This window comes from Tinamus guttatus, unplaced genomic scaffold, assembly GCF_059628265.1.
Source record: "Tinamus guttatus ecotype Peru unplaced genomic scaffold, ASM5962826v1 Tinamus_guttatus_pri_ptg000044l, whole genome shotgun sequence".
Classification (NCBI taxonomy): Eukaryota; Metazoa; Chordata; class Aves; order Tinamiformes; family Tinamidae; genus Tinamus; species Tinamus guttatus.
The window spans coordinates 1801388-1825001 of NW_028288578.1; the positions used below are offsets into that span (position 1 = coordinate 1801388).

The window sequence follows — 23614 nt, forward strand, 5'->3', positions numbered from 1 at the left end:
CGAGGCGGCGGCGGCGGAGGAGGAGACGGCGGAGGAGGCGGCGGCCGCCGCGCCCGCCTCGCCCCGGCCACGGGGCCTCGCCCCGGCCCGCGCCCGGCCCCGCGCCTCGGCCGACAAGATGGCGGCTCCGCCGCGCGGCCGGGGCGACGAGGCCCGGGAGCGGCGGCGCCCCCGTCCCGGCCGTGTTTGACCTGCGGTCTGTGGTGGCGCCGTGTTTGGGTCACTCCAGTTTTTGGTCCTTGTTTTGGTGGCACCAGCCTTTGGTTACTCCTTTTGTTGTTGTTCGCTGAGGAGAACACCGCCTTTTCCCTCACCTTGCGCCCATCCCCAGTGCCACCAGCGTCTCCCGGTCATTGCTGGAAGCTCTTGGGCACACACAGGGGACCGGGTGAGGCGGGAGGGACCAGCGGCCTCCAGCACATGGAGCCGACACTGGAAAGCCCCAGAGCACCGGGAACTTGCCCCTAATGCCAGCCAAGAGGTCTGGCCCGTGAGGAAACGAGATGGGAAATGAAACATGTACGTGCAGTTGTGCCGTAGCTCTGCAAGCTGATGCGAGGGCCCCAGTAACAAGCCGTAAACTTCCCCTGCAATAACAGGAACTTTATTATTTTCACTATTATGGGGTTTTGCGAACACCTCGGTTTAAGCTTTGGTGTTTAAATGCCTATACTTTATGTTAACAATAAAGTATTGCCAGGCCGGTGTGTAATTACAGGCAGATACAGCTCTGCTGCAAAGTAAGGGTGACAAATGCGTCCCAGGCTGCGAGGGAAATGAAATTCCAGCAAAGATGGTGTTGCTGATCAAACAGCTACAGCTGCTGTAGTGATAATGTCTCCCCCACCTCGTGGTCCTGCAGAGGCAGAGGAGCTGCAGGACGGATAAATAGAGTTACTCCACGGGCTCTGTCAGAATTACACAAAGAATTACATGGTTTTGCCCCACGGAGGTCAGTGGCTGCTGGATGGTTAGGGGCGTTGAACCTTACCCCGGTTGTATTTCCTTGGCAGCTAAAATCTATTAGAATCATCTAGGACTGCTATCAGGGGAAAGGAGCAGTGAGAAAAATGAAGAGACTGGAAGTAACAGAAGAAATTAAGAAAAACCAAGAAGGCACCAATAGGGTAGACCTGGAAAGTCCTTTCAAGTACCAAGGTCACTATTGTGGCTAGTTTGCCACAATGAAAGAAAAACAAAAATACTTGTGTAAGGGCAACCAGCATCCTTTGGTTTTGTTTTTACTTTAGAAGAGTAACACTTAAAACTTATTTGCAACATTTTACATTTCAAGCGGCAGCGACAGCAGAGGCTGCTCCAAAGAGATCTTTTTTTTTTTTTTATCAGCAGTGAAAATGGATCTCAAATCCTTCAGAAAGGCTGTTCCACAATTCCCCATTGTCAGGCATTTCTGGGAACAGATTAATGGTCAGGATGACAGACGGCCTGTTTACACTTGGTCCCTAGCACACACATGAACAGGGAGACATTACAAGGCTAAGGAAGAAATATCAACTTCTGACCTGCCTAAAGGAACAGTGTCAACTTCTGATTTTAAAATCCATATGTAACCCACACTGGTTAGGATGAAGCGGAGGAAAAGATCTGTTAAGCACAGTATAGGCATTTCCTTCATTTGGACCTTCAGCATTTCTACTCGCCCTGTTTTAATCCAGGGAACACAATGTTAGCTCGAGGCTGAGAGATGTAAAGTTCCTTTAAAGTTGTATGCTTCAAACTCGTTGGTAAAGGAATTACTGAATCCTCACCAGATATAAATCCTGTATCAAGTGCAGCCATTTAGAAACAATAATCACAACCCTGTTGAAAACCAACCTGTCCTGCTTTCAAAACACAAGTAAAGCCGCAGCTTAAAAAGTAAAAGCGTCACTCCAGGAACCAGGAAACCACAAGTAAGATTGCAGCCCATCCTGCACTTCTGCTTGGCTGTTTCCTGGAACACTTGAAAATCTTGAAAAAAAAAAAAAGGTGTTGAAGCAAAAGATGATGCCCGTTGTTTCAATTTGCATTCTGTGTTTTCACTTGAAGATTCAAAATGAAAAGCCAATATTACCAATAACTGTTTACAAAGGTGCAAACTTTCATAGCAAAACAATAAAATTAGTCGCATCGGCTACATTGCTTCAATATTTAACTTGAAATTGTCAAGGAACACAATCATGATTTTTAACCTACTATTGGAGAAACTCCCATTTCCTTTCATCACCCAAGGGAAGAGGCTTCACTGCTACCTGACGACTCAATGACAGCCACACACTAGACTACTATTAGGAATCCAAACACTTAAACATACTTCCTAGAAAACCTGGTTGCTTTCTTGTGAATTTATCTGCCAAGCAATACATTCTGTAAACAATTGCTTCAAAGCTCAAATAAACCTCAAAGAAAGATATATCCACAGCTTTCTCAACAGCAAAGTGACCAAAGACACATTAGGTATTTCACTACATTTTATCACGAGCATCTAAAGCCATAAAGCTCTGAGAATAACTCAAATAACAATGCGCAAGAACTGGGTACTGTTTAAAGGCTTATGTATGTATATGATACTCTAATCATCTAGTTAATTTTTACCGATAATACAATCAGAAGATTATCTTTGCTCAGGAAATGCATCAAATTGAACCATTCCACAGTACTTCATTTTTATCTTCTATTAAGTACAAGAGAAAGTCATTTCCAGGTATAAATGAATCTTCCTCTGAAAAAGTCCAAAAGTCACACATAGCTTCCAGGCGTTTTGAAATGGAGAGGATTTTTGGCAGAAGGCAATCTTCAGGTCAACAAACAGAGCGGGGCAGGGATTCCTGAGAACCGCTCCAACTTTAGTTTTATAAATAATTTTTAACTCCCAAAGAAACCGCTGGCACACTTTGCCCTCAGCATCGCAATGATTACACATAAAATTCCAGCCCCCCAAAAGCAAGGTCCATTCTTACACGATTCTAGAAGATGAGAGAGAAAATATTTGTGTCCACATTTAATTTCTGAAATGCTCCAATACCAAGAGGATAGTATTAGGACCTAGATTACACAGATAAATTCTTAAGATTACTCTTTTGAAATCGACAGCCTGAAACCATCCCCAGAAGAGGAAAGGCAGCACTGCAAGGCTATTTTGTCCCAATTCCTGAGAGCGATCTAGCCTGTAGCGGGGCTGAGGTTAATACTCAATCATCTTTTACATTAAACTCTCACATCCTAGCAGAATATTCTTTCAAATAAATGAAACCTAAAAAAAACACGTTATGGATCCATTCGCATAGGAGACACTTATTTCCCAGTGGTAACTGGTATATTCTGTAACATGAAAAGGTAATGATTAAACAAAAGTGACCGCTGGAAAAGGCGCTTTCCTCACTGTTAATGACTGGCTAGAGAAGCCAAGGACCAAAGAAGAGGCCAGGCAGTCATTAACTGTTCAAAATTCCTGACCTAAAGGTCATCCTTACTGTTACAAAACTGGAAATAAATAAGTAATTATTTTCTTTGTGCCTTTATATGTATTCAAAAGATAAAATTCTGCTGTCTGTTGCTGTGGATATTGGTCTGTAAGATACTTATCTTTTCCCATTCTGGCAGGCTAGATCTGGGCTTGGCAGCCTTTCAAGACTGCGTGCCAGGCACTATTTTCGTTTTCCAAATTGCAGGTTAAATGTGCCCGCAGAAAGCCCACAGGACGAGGAGGCGCTGCCAGCGGGGGCTGTCTTGCCTTTGCACGAGGTAGCCGTTCCCGGCTCTCCCGGCATTCCTGGCCCAGCGGGAGCCAGGAGCTGCCTTGTCTGGGAGCTGCAAATGACTCTCAGATTGCCACGGCTCCCAGCTCCCACCCTGCTGCGCTCCGCTCAGGATCCTGCTCACTGCCGTGCTCGGCAGGATGCTGCTCTCCATCCCACCAACTTCTTGCCTCAGAGCAAACCAGGAAAGGCGGCGTTTTCTCTGAGCTCACTTGTGCACGGACGCACCTTGGGAACGTGGCCGTGCACGGACGCACCTTGGGAACGTGGCCTTTTGGTACCACCGCAGCCACCACCATCTCCAAGCACCTTCTCCAAGAACCGCTCTGAGGACATCACAGCTGCTGGAGACCAGATGATCTCTGCTGGTCTCACAGCCACTGTCACCTCACTGGAAGCATCAGCTTATATGTTTTTCATTCTATCTGGAAATCTGGACATTTGATTTGAGATTTTTCTTTTTTTTAACACACTTCTCTCTCGCTATTGCTATTTCTTTTTACTACTAGTAAATCATTGTAGCTTTTGCAGACACAGATTTTTCACCACTGTAGGAATTTAATCTCCTCTGCACTTCTAACTTTTATTTGGCACGGTCGAAAGTCCTTTTGTAACATCCAGGCTTCAGTGAAAAGTATCATAGTACACACTGCCCACGGTTATTTACCAATAGTCCTACTAGGCTTTAGACAGAACTTAAGTGGCTCCTAATGGCCTATATTCATAACATTTCTGCTTTAGTTTTCTGTTCTCATATCTGCACAGCACTGTTCTGCCTTGCACTGGCAGTTACATCTCACATGGTTGGGAGGGCATTCCTGAAACCCTTTTCTGTGCAGGACTGGAGAGGCTGTTCTGCTTGCCAGATTCACACAGTGGTTTGGGATACGCACAGAAGAAAAAAAGAGGTCAACTGCTGCTGACTGCATCAGTCCAGGTTTCTTCAGACAGTTTATTTTGGCTGGAGACTGGAAAGACTCTAGAGATGAGTCTCACTTTTTCAAAAGGTTCTTGATAATCAGCAGCACCAGGAAGGGCATTTCCTAAGTCAGGCCGGAGTCAAACTCAAAACTGCTTAAAGAAGCCTGTTCTCACGCATCAGTGCTATTTAATTCATACTCTGATCCTACTCTTAACTCCTTTCAAGGCTTGTTATATTTCAGTATCAAGTGAGTTTTTAGCAAATATTCCCAGTAATTAGTGTTCACATCTCACTACTTCAGAAGAGGAGTTTTCTCCTCCTAATTAAAGTCATAAACAGAAATGGACCAACAACTCCTTAGGAGAATTTCAGCTAATGCAAGCATGTAAAATCCCCTTTCTGGAAGGTGAGTGGGAGATAACGCAGAACAGGAATAATCATCAGAATATTTCAGAAATGTGTCTTCCTCAGCTCGGTCTTGTTAATAATCACGTTTAAATTAAAAGCACATAACTATTTAATATCCTAAGTGCTGAACTAACCTAGAAACTGAATGTACAAGTGCTCCCTGGAATGACAACCCTTACTGCGCTTTGCAGACCTCTCCACTGTTACGGAGACCTGACATCTGAATCATTTAAAGATCACCCAAACAAATTTGTGTCTGGTCTGCACTGCTGGATGACTTCAAACAAACAAACAAACAAAAAACCCTGAGCTGTGCAGAGTAGCTGTCTCCTAACTCCCACAAATTCATAACATGGGTTAACTGTAACAGATCCCAACAGAAGCCAACAGGAATTCTGCTTCTTCGGGAAGCGGGTACTACACAGCAATCCCACACAGCAAAGAAATGCTGGTGTGGTGGTTATTGACCCACTTACACCAATATTGCTCTCAAAATACAAATTGGCATAGGAAGCTGATGGCCCAAGAGATGCTTGAATCCTGCAGAGGCTTTATGCTTTGCTATTATTTTCCACAAAATCCTAAGCAACATATATTGTGCAATAATATTTAACATTCAGGGGATTTTTTTTTTTAAGTGTGATCAGAAATGAGGGCCTTTCAGAGACTGTCACTGTATTTTCTCATAACAAAGAAAGCTTTGTTTCATAAAAAAAATCTTTTTCCTTTTTATTTTTTTAAACCAAAAGGGGAGTTTTCAAGTTTGAGGTTCCCTTTAAGTACTCTTCTAACATGAATATATTTAAGGACGTTCTATCAAGTTCATGCATGAAATGTCATCCAGCCGTTAGTACATTTCTATGCAAATACAGCTGTGAAAACTAATAACTGAAATCTGATTTTTTTTTCACATTTTCAGCATATCACACACATTTTCATCCCTTCCTATTTTGTAACTCATATTAACCGCTCTTATCAAAAAACAAAACTCAAGTTATATTGCCTCCTGCTTAAATTCTCTACAAACATGAAATCTGGACATTTGAATAAGCAATTTAATGTATACATTTTTATTCAGTTCAATCTACCGATCTTCTACTGGTAGGAATAAGTACTCTACAAGATGATTTCAAAGAAACACTCCATTTGGAATATGAATTGGAATATTCTTGCAACACTTTTTGGTGAGGATGGCACAATATTAAAATTAGATCTTTCATGTAATCAAATTTTGATGCTTGTACATATAGTCTGGTAATATTTTTCCTTTTTGTATGTAAAAACACAGCTATCCAGTATTTTTAACATATATTGCCTGCAGATAGTCTACAGTCCCAACTGATGAAAAGAGGTCTATGAAAATAAGAATAAGAAAATAAGAAACTGCTTGCCATATAAAGACTTTGTTAAATTCCTTGTAACTCGTATTTTCTGAAAACAGAAAATATTGCAAAAGCAGTCTTTCCAGAACAGCTAGAGTAAACAAGGATTGAGCCCGTCCCTAAATTCAGTCTAGGGGTATAGATTGAGGAGCTGTAAATATTTCCATAATCCTCCAAAAGCTCTGATAAGATACACAGATTTCCCTCCCAATGGTTTATATTCTCCACATTCCCTCTGTTTTTATTTACCAGTATATATAAGAGGTAATAAAATAGAAAAGATAAGCTAGGTGGAGAGGCAGCATGGATTATATCAGGAATAAAAGATGTTACTGCTGGGAATATATTACAGTATTTAGTGACCATAAATATATAGCATACCTACAGCTTTTCTCCAAACCATGAGAGATCCAAGAAAAGACAATAGAGTGAAAGAAGCCTGAATTTTCTTCAGAGGACAAAGCAGCAGCAGTGCAGTGTAAAAGATGTAACTGGTTGGAAAGACAGCTAATAATATTTTAGGCAAATTTTTGCTCATGAAAAGTGATGAACTGACACATTTCTTAACAACTCAGCACAGACACATTATCTGCCTTGGCTTCAACCTGCAGGGACTATCTCCACAGTCAAAGGCATAGTTGGGCTCCAAGGGCGAATCAGTCTTTAATCCCACGTTGTGACTACTAACAAGGACACCAATTATAATTTAATGAAGATGGGAGAGAACGGTGTGATTACATGGAGGCTTCTGTGTTTACTTCAGTGGTGAGCTACCATCCGCAGATGCATTTCACTGATTTTATCGACCAGGCATGACGCAGATATTTTGATTCTATGTGGTCTCCCATGGACTCGCTGAAACCACTCCTGATCACTATCATCACATTAAAAAATTGAAATAAAATCCCCAAGAGCAAACCCGGTAAACATTCTCACTGATATCCACCTTGTGCAATGGACTTAAAGAGTGGTTGGACCGCAGGAAGAACTATGGCACAACGGAAACACCTTCATGCAAAAACGCAGCCCAGGAAATCCCACACAGTGATTCCTCACCTTGCAGATGTATCTCCGCAGGCTTCACACCACGTGTGTGCTGGGCATGGAGATGCCCCCAGCCCGGAGAGCAAACACCACGGAGCACGGTGCATCTCCACTCCCACCCGCCTCCGGAGCGCGCACGGCAAGAGGATGCTCCTGCTATCATGGCCTGGAAGTCTCACCTCAAAGCAGATATCTGCAAACCTCAATTTGACAGACTGATTAGTGGAGATTGCTTTAAATATCGGCTGTCAATACCAGGAAAGGATCACATTTTTCTCCCATTTTTTTATTGCCAATCTCCTAGCCAGGGTCTGTACCCAATAGGCAAGATGTCCAGTGTTGCCCCATACTGCAAGTCCATTCCAAAAAATCCTGTTCTGGAGCTAGACTTAAAGAATTCTTCCATGCTCAATCTCTAGGAAAAGAATGTAAGTGTCCCCAAAGCTCAGGTGTCATGACTTATGCTCCAATTGACTTCCTATAGATTGCTTGTAAAGGTAAGAGCATAGCAGGCGACCAAGCCACTGCAAGGTAACATATGTCTTCTGCTGACAGCTAAATTACTTTGAATTAACTCATGTTTACTCTTACTATTGTAAGAGCACATACATAGGCAGTTACTCTAAATCAGCTGATTTGCAGGAATCTGATTACCCCACAATAATTTATTTTGGGGTTTATATTCTAAGAGGAAATTGTTGCTGAAATGGGAAGAAATATAAGTAACAATTACCTACTCTTAATATTCTTAAATGCCTCAACTACCTCCAAGGTTCTGCTCCTCTGACAAAAGACTCTCAGTGAGCACACATACTGTTCTCCTAATGTGCATCATTTATTTTGGGTTGTTTGGGGGGTTGTTTTTTTACATTCTTAGTTTTGAAGTCAATTGGGAGTGAAAAAAATCATTTGCATACAAATGTCCCACTTCAAATACTTTATGTTTTGTTTGTAAATTACATTCCTCTCTGAAATAGCAAGATCAATATAAAATCCATGCTTAGTAAGCCTTAGAAGAATATTATGAGAATTTCTTCTGTCTTAAAAATGCCTCTATAATGGCAGCTATGTCTTGGGGACACTTGTTTAATGAAAGACAGTGGAAAGTGGCCAGTAATCAGCATTTGGGGTGGGGGAATGTGTGTGGAGGTCACTTACTCAGAAGGTAATGTGGATTTCAGTATCCAACTTTCATCCTTTAATAAGTTCAGAAGTTTTGATTCTAGTTCTTTAAGTTACCAAATTATCTTTAGGCAATTAAAATATACTCTATAGTTTAATATTCGGGTGATATATAAATACATTTATAGTCACTCCTACAGGTCAATTTGTCTACCAATCTGGAATATGCTAATATTACAGTCAATAAATCAACAGTCTGCAATCTTAAATTATGAAATCAGAAAGAAAAACAGTTCACGTTCGACCTGGATTTAAAAGATCATAAGAATTTCCAATGTTCTTTGTGGGATAGTAAATTTCAAAGATGCCTGTATTCTTCCCCAATAATCACGATCTGCACAGCATGTTCAGATATTGCTGGAGAGATTAAAAACACAAAAACAGAGCAGAACAGCCCAGCATCAGATAATCACAAGCAATTCTATGTCAGCAACAGACAGCTGGAGACATATGCCAGCAATATTGAAAAAGTGGTAAAATGGAGATTTCATGACAGCAGGGACGTGGGATTCATACATTAAGCTAGAACTCAACCAAAAACATTGAAATTGATGTTCACAAGTAACAGCTAACTATCACAGCATTCAGAAAGTCTACCATTTTGGCATAAAAATAATTAAAATCTAATCAGAAAAAAGTAATCTTTTTGCTTTTGTTTTTATTGTTCTAATAGTTGAACATTTGTAAGAATTTAATATTATTATCTTTGACAAAGAGCTCAGGGTATTTTTTTCAGAAGAATGGGTCAAGTTTCTTGTAATTATGTAGTCCAAGAATTATGCTCTACAAATGCTTTGTGTCAAATAGTAGTTTGAATTTTACCCAGAAATCTTTGTATAAGGATCTGTACATCTATTTACTGTTGAAATGAAAATGAGCAATGTTAACTGGTTTCAGTTCATTTTGAGTCATTCTCATTCCTGTTTCCTTGAGTTTCCTTGAGTTTCAAGTGTCCATTAATTATCCTTCTCTGATGCTCAGTTCCCTCTATCTCTACTTTTTTTCTTATTTATAATTTAAACATCTACTGCTATGAAGCAAGGTAAGGAAGTTATAAGTCTGAAAAAGAGGCTAAGATTTCATATATACATATATATACACACACACACACACACACACACACACACACACATTATTTTCAATTCAAAGAATGACAACAGGGAAAGATACTTTGACTAGTGAGGCAGAAAATAATGTCCATTTCCACTGTTTCTCTCAGAACTTCCCCCATAGTCACCCCAAAACTGTTTTTTCCTTTCTTTTCTGTATTTTGTATTTTCACAATCAAAAAAAACCCATCTTGCAGAAAGCCTTCCACATGTTAGATTTCCTATAAAAATGGAAAATTGATTTAAAATATTCATGAAGAGGTAAAAAGGCTTTTGAAGAGTTCACACCAGTTGTGTAGGAACAACAGTTTCAAAGCAGTATTTTACAATGAGGAATAGAGAGGGTTAGACCTGAGGCCTTCTGATTTTATTGCCAAGGTTCTGTCTTTGGTTTCCATTTTGTCCTGGGATCCATGATAAAATTCCTGAAGCCTACAATTCTCAGGAAGGATAACGGAGATGAGTAACTTTTGAATTAACTACAGCCCAGGCCACCAAGGTCTTTTTATTTTAGGACTAGGAGCTTGATGCAGATTGAAGAACAATGTAATGCTGGAGGCACTGGTGAAAGATTTTGGAGAAAAAAAATTACAGAGAAAGAAGATGCTTCATCAGGGAATGGCAGATAGATTGCAAGAACAAATATCAGCAAATTCAAAAGGGATAAAAATGCAATAGTGAGTAATAGAAATGAAAAGAAAAGAATAAAGTGGTACAAAGAGCTTTCAGGCCTCGGGTAACTTGCTTGCATGATGGATGTCTATCTCGGGCATTTAATCAAGCAATTTTCATACCTGTTTTTTACACTGATGTTTGTACTTTTATTAAGCAATTCAGTCTAGCTGGGCCTTAACCTCAGCTTACTAAAGCTTAAGCAGTTAGCATAAGCTCCTCTTTTAGGCAATGGAGGGCCACCATCTCCAGAGGGAGAGACCACCCATCAGTTTGGGGGTAGGAAGAACTGTGCTCTCCTTTTGCATTGATAATCGGTTCCTCAATGTCTATTTCAATCTAGTTTTCATTGCCTGAAGCTAGATATGCTGAATTTTACCCCAAATATTCTCCTTCTCCCTACGGCCGATACATAAATGAATATTGGAGCATTTTCAACGGTTGAGCACACAAACTCTACTTTTGGGATGCAGTGTACCGCTCTGACTCAGCCATCCCCAAACGAAGGCACAAAGCCAGCACCTCTGGCCCCGAGAGGACCGGCGTGGTATAAAGGGGACATTCCAGTGGCACTGAGCCCATGAGGACATGAGCCCATGTCCTAGAGGGATGTAGCTGAGCCCACCCTACATCCGTTGAAGAAAATCTGTTTTAACTCGTGTTTAGGGCCACTACCATGCAAAATACATTACAGCAGCCTACACATTTCTCATCTCCATCTGGAAGCCAGCCCATCAGATCAGCACTACTGGAGAAGTACTAAAACCACCTTGCAGCCTCACCTTACCCAGACCAGAACGCTGATTGCTGCAAAAAACGTGAATCAAACAGAGCATTGAATACATTAATCAAAATGATCACTGCTGCAAAATCTGCTAAGAACAAAGAAAACAAATCCAGGAAAAGTTAACACTAGAAACCATTTGCAAGGCTCCATGAGTCAGCTAATGAAATAACTGTCAATTGTAGACACGAACCTTTTGTGATTGCACACCAATTTAAATATAAAGTAATTTGCATTCAGGAATCCAAGTCTCCCTGAAAAAAAAAGAAGATTAACAATAGGATTCACTTTCTTTCCTCAACCTTTTTTCTCTCTCCCTTCCCCCAGGGATGGCTCTGATAAGGTCACCTTATTAATGCAGATCTCTGTTTTTCAGAAAGCAGCCAAGAGTTTAACTGTTTCACTGTGAAATGATCTATGAGATGAGAACAGTCCATTTTTTATCCTTGATTGATCATTTCAGCTTGTATAACAGCAAATCCTAGGGGACACCACTCAAATCCCTGCTTCAGAATCACCTAAAGACGTAGTGCTAAAAATGTTGTGCTCCGCTACACAATCCTTCAGAGTTTTTTCTTAACTTAGCATTTTCCAAAGACCATAATAAAGTTGCCTTGCATGATTACAGTTCTCTGCATAAAAAAAAAAAAAAGGTCTTACAAGTAAGCAATCATTTTAGCAGTCAAGAGCTGGGTACCGCTAGAGCCAGAAGATTAACTGAGGCATCAAATAGTTAATACTTTTTCTCGAGACACAAACTTAGGGACGCGGGTGTGATCTCAATTCAGGTGTCACGACTTCTCATTTCCTTCCCTGGCCGCTAGACACCTGTTTCCCTGCTCTTAATAGCCTTTGATGGGAACTGCCTGGTGCCAAAATCAGACTCCCTAGCTTCTATACGATGAGTTGAAAGAGAAAGCAATTCTCTCTTTTTAGTTATTTATTGTGTATAAATTTTATCCCAGCTCCATTGTGGGGGCTTTGTTCTCTATTTTATGCACTTTCAGCCAACTAATCTTCATTTTGCTTTTCTTTTTTTTTTGGTGACTTTTCACTGACGTGTGCTGAGCCCTTAAATAAATCACTAGGAATATAAATAGCAATGGCTGGATTACAAAGGATTCTGGAACACTTGTGATAGTAAATTAACTGGCAGGCAAACCTACAGCTGCCAACAGCTGATGTAATACTTTATAGTATTGTTTTCTAGATTGTATAAAGGAGAATTATTGGCCTCTGAGCTCCATTCTGATTTTTTTTCAGCCTGTCAAACAGTTCAACAATTTGTTGCTCATACAAAATTCACAGAGAAAACACTTGGTAGAATTTAAAGGCAAAGGTACTTCATGCTTATAAAGTCCATTATGCACACAAATTGGGGGAGAGTGTCAAAGGCACAAGTAGCAGAATTTGGGAAAGAAGCTATGGAAACATTTTTGTTCTCAAAAATATTTCTAAGAAGCTGAGTACTTATGCAGGTAGAGAGCTACCACATCAAGCACCATTTAACACAGCTCCCCCTGCCTCTTTTCATCCTAGTTGTTCCTACACAGAATAGTGTATCTTGATAGTGGAATAGAAAATTCCTGTAATCATCTGATGGAGAAACATCAATATTAAGATCCTGGATAGGCCACATACATCTTTGCATCCCTTTATAAAATTCTGAGATCACCATACTAGGGCATGATCCTGCAAGTACCTGCTATTGGACACAGTGTTTGCTCTAATGATTAAGCCCACTGAAGCTCTCAGCAACCCATGTGCTGGGACAGCAAGCTCTCATTCACATCTGTGACCAAAACTAATGAAGACACTGCTGCTACTAATGAAAACCTCACGATGTTTTTTGCAGGCTCAGATTTATGCTCAGGAACGGACAGCAGGTTGTCCGTGACACAGAGCCAGTAAAAATTGCAAGAATAAGTACCGGTTCTCTTCAGAAATAAGTTTAAAGTAGAAAAACAAAATTTGGAAAAAAAATAGCAGGAAGACATGGGGTAGTTGCATAATGAACCTGAGGATGTAGTCGAGAAGGAAAAAAAACATACGAAGCAGTAGCAAAACAAGAGATTATTACAGAGATGCACCAAAAACAAGAGTGGGTTTACACAGGACTTGGACAGCAGGGACAAAAGGCTCAGTTCTAACACAGCAACGAAAGGGAAGCAATAAAAAAAATCCAAGAGCAAGAGGTTTAGCTGGGAGCTGCAAGAGGTTTAGCTAGGAACAGCGGGAGTGATTCTTAGCCACTCTGTTGCACTTTGGTAATAGCTTTTGGTCCCAAGCATGGATACAGAAGAAAATGTCTATGAAAAAGTCTCATAAACCTCCCTGATTAGAGAACAGACAGTCTGCAGACTCTCATCCCCGTGCTTATTTTGGCAAGTGAGCACACAGTGTCAGTAACGCTATGAAGCAACCGCACAAGAATCTGATTTAAGTAACTTGTATAGCAAGCACCCTGAGACATAATCCCCTTGCACAGAAAGGAGCGTGCTATTCCTCAGCACAGCGTGTAACTGCCTTGCATCTGTCTCATTTTAGAGACTGATTTTAGTCTTTTGGAGGGATGAGTGGCACATGCTGGAGATATTTTGCCCTAGATGTGTTGTTTCGTTAATTTAATGTTGTTTAATAAAATCTCACAGTTTCAGAAGACACACTAACATTTACAGGGTATCACTGATGGACACATAAACTTCACTGAAATATTCAACTGTCGTTCTGCAATAGTATGGCTGAATATTTATTGGCTTTTATTTACATTATGGCTATTCTCATGGATAGGTGTGAATTCTAAGATACACAAAAAAGTCATTTCCATCAATAAAACATCCAGAACGTTAAAATAAATCTCTCTTCCTCCCCAGCAAAACCAAAGTAATCCATTCTCTGCCTGTGACCCTGTCTGTATTATTAAAGGCCTCAAGTCTAGCGAAAATTCTTGCCATAGTATCTGAGCATTATTAGAATCAGCTCCTTCCCCGTGCGATAAATATTTGTCCTAAAAAGTCACCAATACCATGGATAGATCCTGGTGCAGAATTAAGTGAGATTGTAATAAAAATAATTAATTTTAGCACAGAGGAGCCTAGGGCCAGCTATCCAGTTACTTGTCTGGGTGATTATTTTTACAGCACAGTGTAACTGAGACAGGCACTAACTATTCTAAGGCTTGTGTTAAGGCTCTTGGCATCCCCAGTGTGAAGCAGGGGCTTCCCGGCAGTGCAGAATGACTCAGATTGGGTTGGGCTGCATTTGACTTGGTCTTCCTGCATATTTACTCCCTGCTGTACATTAAAGATATGTTTTGAATAATACATTTGGTAAATAGTGTGTAGATTGTTCTAAAAAAGCGCTTAGTTTCCCAAAGTGAATGATTCCACTTTTGAAAAGTTATTATTACGTTACTGCAAGATATGGATCTTTGAGGTAACAAGTCTGTGCAGAACAACTTTTAGATTGAACACCAGGGAGATACATGGTTAGCAAGAATATAAGAACAAAGAAGAAAGATATATTTAGAATAACCCCAACAAAATGCTGCTTGAAGTCACAGAGATACCCAAAGTAAGAGAAGAAATGTGCACTTGCATTTATCATTTTTTTAAGGAATAAACTAAATGAGGAAGGATTAAATGTGGTCTTAACTGAGTTAAAGATAGTTACAACAGTGAAGGCGAAAGGATTTTCCCTGTCCCTTTCTTTGCAGCAGCATGAATTTGCACATAAATGGGGAAGATGGGTGCAAAACTGGGAATGACAGTAAAACAAAATGCAACTAGGCAGCAAGTGTGGAGTGCCAGCAGCAAGTGTGTATCATGATATATAAAGCACTACTGTCAAGACAAGGGAAATGGAATGGCTGCACTTCTCGTTACAAAATACATTAATTCTGCTTCACATTCATAGCGCTGTTTTCTGTGCAATATCCTGAGCTGAGCCTGGGTTTCGCTGGAATCAATAGACTAATTTCTCTAATGACCTTTACCTGGTGCTTATATACTACCCCCTTACATCCATAAGGGATTTAGGGATAAAAGAAAAAACAAAACAAACAAAAAAGCCTAAACTAAACTAAATCAAAAAAACCCACAAGCCTTTTTTAAAGGCTTTTAGTTAAGCCTATGCACGCTACCTTCAATTACTGACACTTTTTAAAATTATTACAGCTAAGACTGACATGCCTCTATACACCACACTGAATCAGTTTAAAGGTAGTACAGTAATTAAAGGGCTATGTTTTTGGATCTCCTCCCTACCGTAAAACTACTGCATTTCTATTCACTCAGTCAAACCCTGACAATTAGCAATCATATATTTGAGTCGCTGGCAGGTCTAAGTAGCAACAATCGCAAACAGCACCATACACACACTGCAAGATCTATTAGCCAAAGTGTTTGCTTTTTAAATCTCAGTAAGAATGGATTCTGTAAACTGATTCAGATTAATTAAAGGTATAACTCAGGGAGGAAAAAAGATGAATCACTGTGCATTTATTTTCAGATCATTTTTCACTGGCATTTTGCAGTAGTCTAATAAGCAGAAGCTACTACCTAGTTTGCAAAGACTTCTGCATTCCCGTGAGGGAGAAAGGGGTTTTTTTCTTTCGTTTTTCCTTACTTTAGCTGTCTGAAAGATAGTTGTACAGCCTATGCAATGTCTTCCATGGCAGCAGGAAAACATGTACATTTCTAGGGAGCAACTGATTTTACCTACTTTAGGAAAGAAGTTGCTCTCTGGAAAGTGTGAGGACATATTCTCTGTAGGAAAATTTCTGAGAAGTCAGAATGCAAATATAGAAGTTCTTAAAATGCTTTTTTTTAAAAAAAAAAGAAAACATGTTTTCTCACATATTTCTGAGTTACTGGCCACGTGTCCATACCTAAGGACAAAATATTTTTTATCAAAACGCTGGGTAAGACGTTTTAACCATAGCATTAGAATGGGCAGCCAGGAACAAGGTCCTTCAGCTATTCTTGCTCGAAGAGCTTGTTAGCCCCAACCAATACAAGCCTCAAAGGCAGCATGTTCGGCCAGTAGAAACAAATGGAAAGAGAAAAGAAAGTTCACGTGAGATCAGCTGCCCATACGTGGCTGTTTGGGCCCTTCAGGAACACACTGCTCCTCACCAGCATCTGCAGAGGCATCTTCTTCTGCCTTTGAGCCAGGTGAAAAAGGGTAATGTATCTCAGTGCCCACAAAAATCACATAATCCTTTTCCATCAGGATTAATATCCGATGCCAAGCTAGTGTGATACATACAGGATGAAGCCTGACACTTCTTGTTATAAGGGTCATGCAAGGAAGTAATCACTGTGGTCCCAAAACCAGAACTGACCGATTTCCTTTCCCCTCACTATAAGTGTTAAAGATGTCATCAGCATTTTTATCTTTTTTATTTATCCCAGTGAACAGTTTTCACCTGGCAAGCTCAAAGTCTGCATCTGGGCAGGTTTGTTTCAACTGCAGTGATGGGTTAATGGGAGGAAAACTAACTGCAGCATTTCCCCTTCCCTATGCTGTCCAAGTGCTGGCTGTATCCCTGCGGAGATACCTATTGTGATTCTTGCAGGAGAAAAATGACCCATTTTCAGGTACACACAAAGAAGCATTACATAAACCGAGCAGCTGCCTGCAGTTCATCGCAAGTTACTGAAACCTCATCACCAGCAGAAAATGTGTTATTACCTATATGGGACAGAATCGTAACTGAAAGTTGGAGGCTCGGTAGTCATGAATTCAGTCACAACCAGTGAGGAAATCTATTTTTCCTCATTTATTTTCAGCCAGGGGTATGTGAGCAGAAGTTGGAAAAACAGATGAAGCACCGAGGCGGTTGTCTACAGCCAACTTGGAACAACCACAGCACGTTCAAACGATGTAGAGATGGGATCAGGACTTATGTATTCATCTTATTCTACCTTGTTAAAATCTAATCCATACATGCACCATCTCCAAGACCTGGAGCAGGCCCGGAAGAGCAAATCAAGCTTTCCTTGACGGTGCAGAGCAGGCAGGTCTTGCCATTTGGGATTGTTAAAAGATCCCATTACACATCCTAACCCCGCAGGCAGAAACAAGTCTGCGACTCACCTTACAAGGAGAAGGGGAGGAAGGTGGCGATGTCATCATTAAAAGCTAAGCTAGTATTTCTAAGTGTAGGCACACACATGGACTAATTGAATCACTATCTTCATTTCTTGAGATCCCGAGCCGCTGTTATTCCAGATTAAATTGCAAACGCTCATCATCTTTGAAATAGTTATCTGAATTTGAAGGTGCAGACTAGCCTTTAACTACTTTTCTTACCAGTCTCACAAACACTTACTCTGCTCAGATTTCTGAATCTCAAATATCTATTCGTACTGGTATTTTGTCATTGCTCCTCACCTTCAGCTTCAATATATCATATTTTTTTAATAATATCTCAATATTTCATAAACAATGTTCCTAAAGAAATAATAGCTACACATACATCTTGCTGATACTGTGAACATCAGCTTGCTACCAGCATCTCATAGAGACCAAACAATTCATAATAAATGACAGAATTAGGAAATAAGTTATCTGGGCTGAGTACCCTGCTCCTCCCCCTTTATCATTTTCAAGGACTCCGTCATTAGCATCAAGCTGAAAAGACTACAAAAATATTGGAGGGCAGAATTAAAATTCAGAATGAGCAAGACAAATTTGAGAAAGAACCTGACGAAAAAAAATGGTGGCAGATCAATAGGAACAAGGTTATACATAAGGAATAACCAACTGAACAAACACAGGCTAGAAAACAACTTATGAGATAGCTATTTTGACAGAAAAACTGCAGCATATTCTAAATCAGAAATTCGACACAAGTCAACAACATCAAACTTTACAAATAAGACAAATATCAAACTCAGAATGTCATCAGTCTGCTCCATTCAACATTTAAGGCTTTAGCAGGGAAGAAATCATTCTGCAGAGAGCAAAGAAGTTTGAAAAGGTGACATACAGCAAATGGTGACATACTGCGAAGGACTGAGGTTGTTTAGCCTCAAGAAACACAAGTTTCAGTTCTATAAAACTATATTCTCTGTATTTTATTCTCCATATTGGAGAGGGTGGAAGAAAAGGACTTTGTATTTCAGCGTTCAGACACTGGCAGACCATTCTGAGGACAGAAACTGTGGGGCCACTTGCTACAAAGAATGGGATTCTGTGTCCCTCTGAGTTACACAAATGTCCTTCAGGACAGACATGGCTTTCCCTGGCTTGAGATGAGGACTGGACTAAGGATGTGATGTCAGAAACCTCCCAGGACAATTTTCCATGATTTTATGGCATGATCCCTGGCTGGGTACTAACATGCACAGAGGAAGCCAGTAACAGTAAATGCTCACAGTGTTCTGGTCCAGTAAAGCCCAGGAATCTCATGATATATTCTTAAGTGTGTTTGAACCTAGGCACATGGTATTTCAGGTGAAATTGGAAGCACAATAGTTGGACATTTCACCCTGTGCAATGCCTGAAGCAAGTCCAAATGCATCCCTGGGTGCCATGTGGGTGATGTGGGCATGGTCAGGCACATCTAGCAGCCTGGTACTGTCACATAACTGACCTACAGAGAACTCAAACTGGCCTTTCTGGAGACTGTGAGGGCTACAAGTGGGGTAGCTACAAGCACTGTGGTCACACAGACACAGCTTGGGAACACATCAAGCCGCCTTCCTGGGCTTCCTCCCCATCTAGAGTGTGGATGCAGTGTAGATGAAGGATGCTGCCCCGCCAGGAGTAAACAGGAGGAAGAGACATCTGGACTGAGACAAAAAAACTCATGACAGGTATCTCAGTTGCTCCTGTTATTTACTCAACATCAATCCAACTCTGAATACATTTGCTCTGGAGAAAAGGTGAAAATAACAAAATGGACCAGAGAGGGAAAAAAGGGGCCACTTCTAATGCTTTTTGTGACCCATATTTTTAGGCATTTATTCACATTGACTTTTTAAAGGAGAGAAATACACTTAATTTGCACTTTGGGATAAGTTGAAGGTGTCCATGCAATTTCATGGATGGCAGAATACCAATTTTGCTTAAATGATAGAGTCCCACCACATGTCTCTTATTTAAATGACCTGAAAATAAGAGATATGAAGGCATAAGTAAGGGCAGAAAATGAACCTGAATATTTAAAACTAGCACATTCAAGGATATTTTCCAGGGTAGATTTCACAGTGAGCAGCCAGCCTACTCTGCGAGACTGGTCCTGCTTCCATTAGCCCTCTTCACAACGCCATCCTCATCAGAGCAGCCTTCTTCTGGTTGTATACAGCAAAGCCAACCAGTATGGTAAAAATCCTGACTCACTGGCAAAACCAAAAGGGGGAGATTTTGCTCAGGAATGAAAAAAAAAGGGTGTAATTTGTTGGAAGAGCAATATAGTCCTTCTGTGGGACCTACAATGCAATAACAGCAGCAAAAGCTGGATGCCATCCAGGATTCCCATAGCATTTGAAATGTTGGCATCACCAGTATCTTATTTCTAAGTCAGAACAAACAAACAAAAAAATGGAATTATGGAGGTGTCTCAGGGATAATATTACAAGATTTTGCTTTCAAAAACTGAAACAGCATTTTTACCCCATCAAAAATAATTTGAAAACTAACATAATTTCATGTTTTATTTCAACTTCGTCAACTACAATTCCTCTTCCCCTATCCACTTGTGATCATTTTTAAAGAATTTTGCCCAGAGACTGTTACTTTTCTCTCTCACCTCTGCTTCTCCTCTCTCTGTCTTCCTTAGAGGCACTGCTATTGTTAATAAGTTAGCTGGAGGGTTATAAGATCTTCATTTCCATGGAGAAGTGACAAAATGTTCATTTAGCATCAGCTAAACTGGCACAACTTCATTTAATATCTGTAACATTTTCAGTAGGCAACTTGATTCACCTAAATGGAGGTGAAACAAATTCCATGCTTTGTGAGTGGCATCATATTTTTAAGATTTGACTATTTTATATAACCCATTTTGGGGTAATAGCAGAGATCAAGCCTTTAAGATGCCTGAGCAGGAAACACAAGGCAAAGAAGAACATTTGGCACTCACGGACCCCAAGGTGCAATAAGCAACATTAAAATAAAAGAGCTGCAACTTCTGCAAAAGACCAGCAGTTCATTTTTGCCTGCACATTCTTCATCCACTGTATAAGCATTTAATATAAGCTTTGCAGTTGTTTTCATTTCACCCAATTCTTTTTAATTTGCCTTCACTTCCTCTGGCTGCATTTAATTCACACAAAATAAAGTATTAGATTTGTGCTTTCCTTTGGGCCAAGTCATAGCACTTCCAGGGATCATTAACATGCACATGGGTTCAGCACTGTAAACTTACTTGTAATATCAAAAAGACTATTTAACAAGAGCAGTAACTGCTGATTTCCTTTTCAGATTTGTCACAGTTCAAATGTTGAAAGCTAGTAAATACTGTATTTCATCACAGACGTATTACTCTGACATTTGTTCAAATAATGTGCTTTGTCTTGTATGACTAAGAGAAACAATTGCCTGACTTAAGAGCAAAACACGTCCCTTTGACTTTTAAAGAACAGAAGATTTTAACGTCTCAGTACTAAGACATCCTTGCACACTTCTGCTAGAATTAGTTCTGCTGGTTTGGGGTTCCTTTCGAGACCTCTCATTTATTATAACCGTGTCATCTCTGTAGGCTGAAAAACAGTTGTTCTCTTTGGATGGTAAGGAGAAAACTGAAGAGTACCATTTCCAAGTGATTATCTCACATATCAGAACAAATGAACACCTTCATGACAGCCTCCACAGCAGTGCTACAAAGCATTTTTTCAGCACTGTAATATCCCTTCTTGGGGTGGGTAAATATGTATATCTTGAAACACCTGTAAAAATGTAAGTGGATAATTATGGGCAAACTAGGAGAAGAGAAACACTGTTCGAGAATGTGCAAGTGCAAAAGACATTTCACTGAACTGACATCTTCACCTTCTTTCATTGCTCCGAGGGGAAAAAATCTCTACCATTGGATATACCCACAAAGCACTGAGAAATCAAGTTGCATGTATATCAATACAGTATTTCTCCACACTTATTTTCACATTTTTAAAGCTAGTAAGCCTTCACCGCTAAATACTTCAATTTTAGTTCTTGACCAAACCCTTGATTCTGCAGTAATACTTCCCATGCCCAAACCAGCAAGGCTGCTTTAAAAGAAACCAAACAGAGCAGTCTACCACCCCGGTGAAATGCTTAGTGTTCGAGAAGCGCCGCAACCCGCCCAACAGCAACATCCATCATGTTATAAATATCCCACTCCTGGTCTCTAGCAGATGGAACCCAGCGCTTGGTTCACTAATCAGCACAATATAATTCAGCAAAAGTCTCAAACAAAACGCATCCTTGCAAGAGGAAATTACTCACATTCACCTAATGTTTTCCAGGAGAGATACAAACCACAGAGGGAAACGCCTGCTTTTGCTGTCAAAAGAGCGAAGGCAAATATGGAAAATTAGCAAAAGACAATAAATAGAAAGTCCCATGTGTTACAAGGAAAAGAATAACCTGTGGTTCCTACCTGCTTATTAAAATGTAAACACAAATTATTTCTTCCAAAATGAAGCTATTTTCTGTATTTTAATTTACATAGCACAGAGAAAACGTATTTAGACAGATTTTATGAACTACTTAAGCATAAAACTTTACTTACCCCTTATAATACTCCCCCAAAATGATAAATTTAGGAGGCATTAGAAAGAGAGCTACAGTTCACACTTAAATGTGCTGTTCACCTATTGTTTGAATGTACAGCAGGCAAAGATGGGGAGCAAGAAAGGAAGTTGGGGAAAGATTGTAAAAAAAAATCAGCAATGTTGATTTGGAAACCAAAAAAAAAAAAAAAAAGGGCTAAAGTTACAAGTCCCAGACTCTGAAAACAGATTGGCAACAAGGAAAAAGATCTTAAGTGCAATTCTTTCTAATTGCATCCCAATTCTTAATTTTTCAGTGCTAGACTTTGGGGAAGAATTGTAACATTTCTGCTCTTTCTTTCTCTCCTACATTTCAGCACCTGGCCATGTCACTATGTGCTCTCAGATGTCCAAGAGGGTGGACAAGCATCTTAGCTCCTCTCGGACCCATCAGCATCTGGTATTTGGAAATCTCATGACTCAGGTTGCATACCCTAGAACATAGGGAAGTCATCTGAAAATGATGAAAAACCAGAAGTTTCTACAGCGGTTTACACTAAATGAGACAGCTCACGAACAGCGCTCCCTGCGGGTAAGATTCAATCTCATCCAGTCACCCAGCAGCTGGTGAGGCAAACTAATATCTAGTAAAAAACCATGAACTCCAATAACATCACATATTTCTGCAACTGGAACATTCCTTCAAGAAGTCACAGAGGTTGCCTGCAACCTTGAAAGGGAACTAACAAGAACAAAATTATATAAAATTCAGAAATGAGGAAAGCACCTGATTTGATTAAGTTATGCATCCATAGAACTGGGAACTTTACAAAATGAGTGCTGTAACATGTACACATGCACAGCCAGCTCCGTGCAGGCTTGCAGCATGTGATCCTTGGATGGCAAAAGTAATTCCACCTAGAAGCGTGCTCCAGGCCAATTTACAGCGCTAGGTAAAGGTTGTGTTTTATTTGACTGAAAACACGGCAGGCAAAGAGTTACGTTGCGTTATCCAAGGGACTTCTGCTCAATGATTTATTCTGCTGCTTCTCCAGTATTCAAATGAAAACCCCATTCAATTTCTTGGCCATTATTAGCCACATCCTAGTGGCACAGAGACATGAGACGGTGCTACAAGCCCAGCACATGTGCATGTGCATTTACACTCTTACCCAAATTTAAAGAATTTAATGCTTTCCTGTAAAACAAACACGGAACATTTGCTTATTTGACCAAAAATGTCCGCAACAACAAAGGGTTTTTTTACCCTATTTGTTTGTTCTTGCTGCAAATAAAAAGAATATCTCTCTGGCTGCTTAAAAAGCCAGTTATTCACTGAGGCAGCGAGGCAAGTCTGAACCCTAGGAAACCTTTAAACTTTTGAGTTGAGAGCGAGCTGAACCTGGCCTCGGGCAGCCGGTGACTTGCTGCCACCGACGCAAGGCTGGTGGGAGAAACACCAGCGGGCTAGAACGGCTCTGCGGGAGCTGCAGGGACAGACACACACACACAGCAAGAAGGGACTTCACAAGGCTTGGGAGGGAAGGAAAGGTCAACACGATACTGAGCAAAGAAAGTAGGAGAAAATTTCTAGGCGGTTTCTTTGTGTTCACGAGCCGTAATGACTCGGGTATAAAGCTAAAGGTCCAAATT

General features: G+C 40.4%; 1 protein-coding gene across 1 annotated transcript in view; it reads right to left on the reverse strand.

Annotated features, from left to right (window-relative positions):
* BEND5 (BEN domain containing 5) overlaps positions 1 to 23614 on the reverse strand; it is a 540137-nt gene that overhangs the window by 30532 nt on the left and 485991 nt on the right. The window lies entirely within an intron of this gene.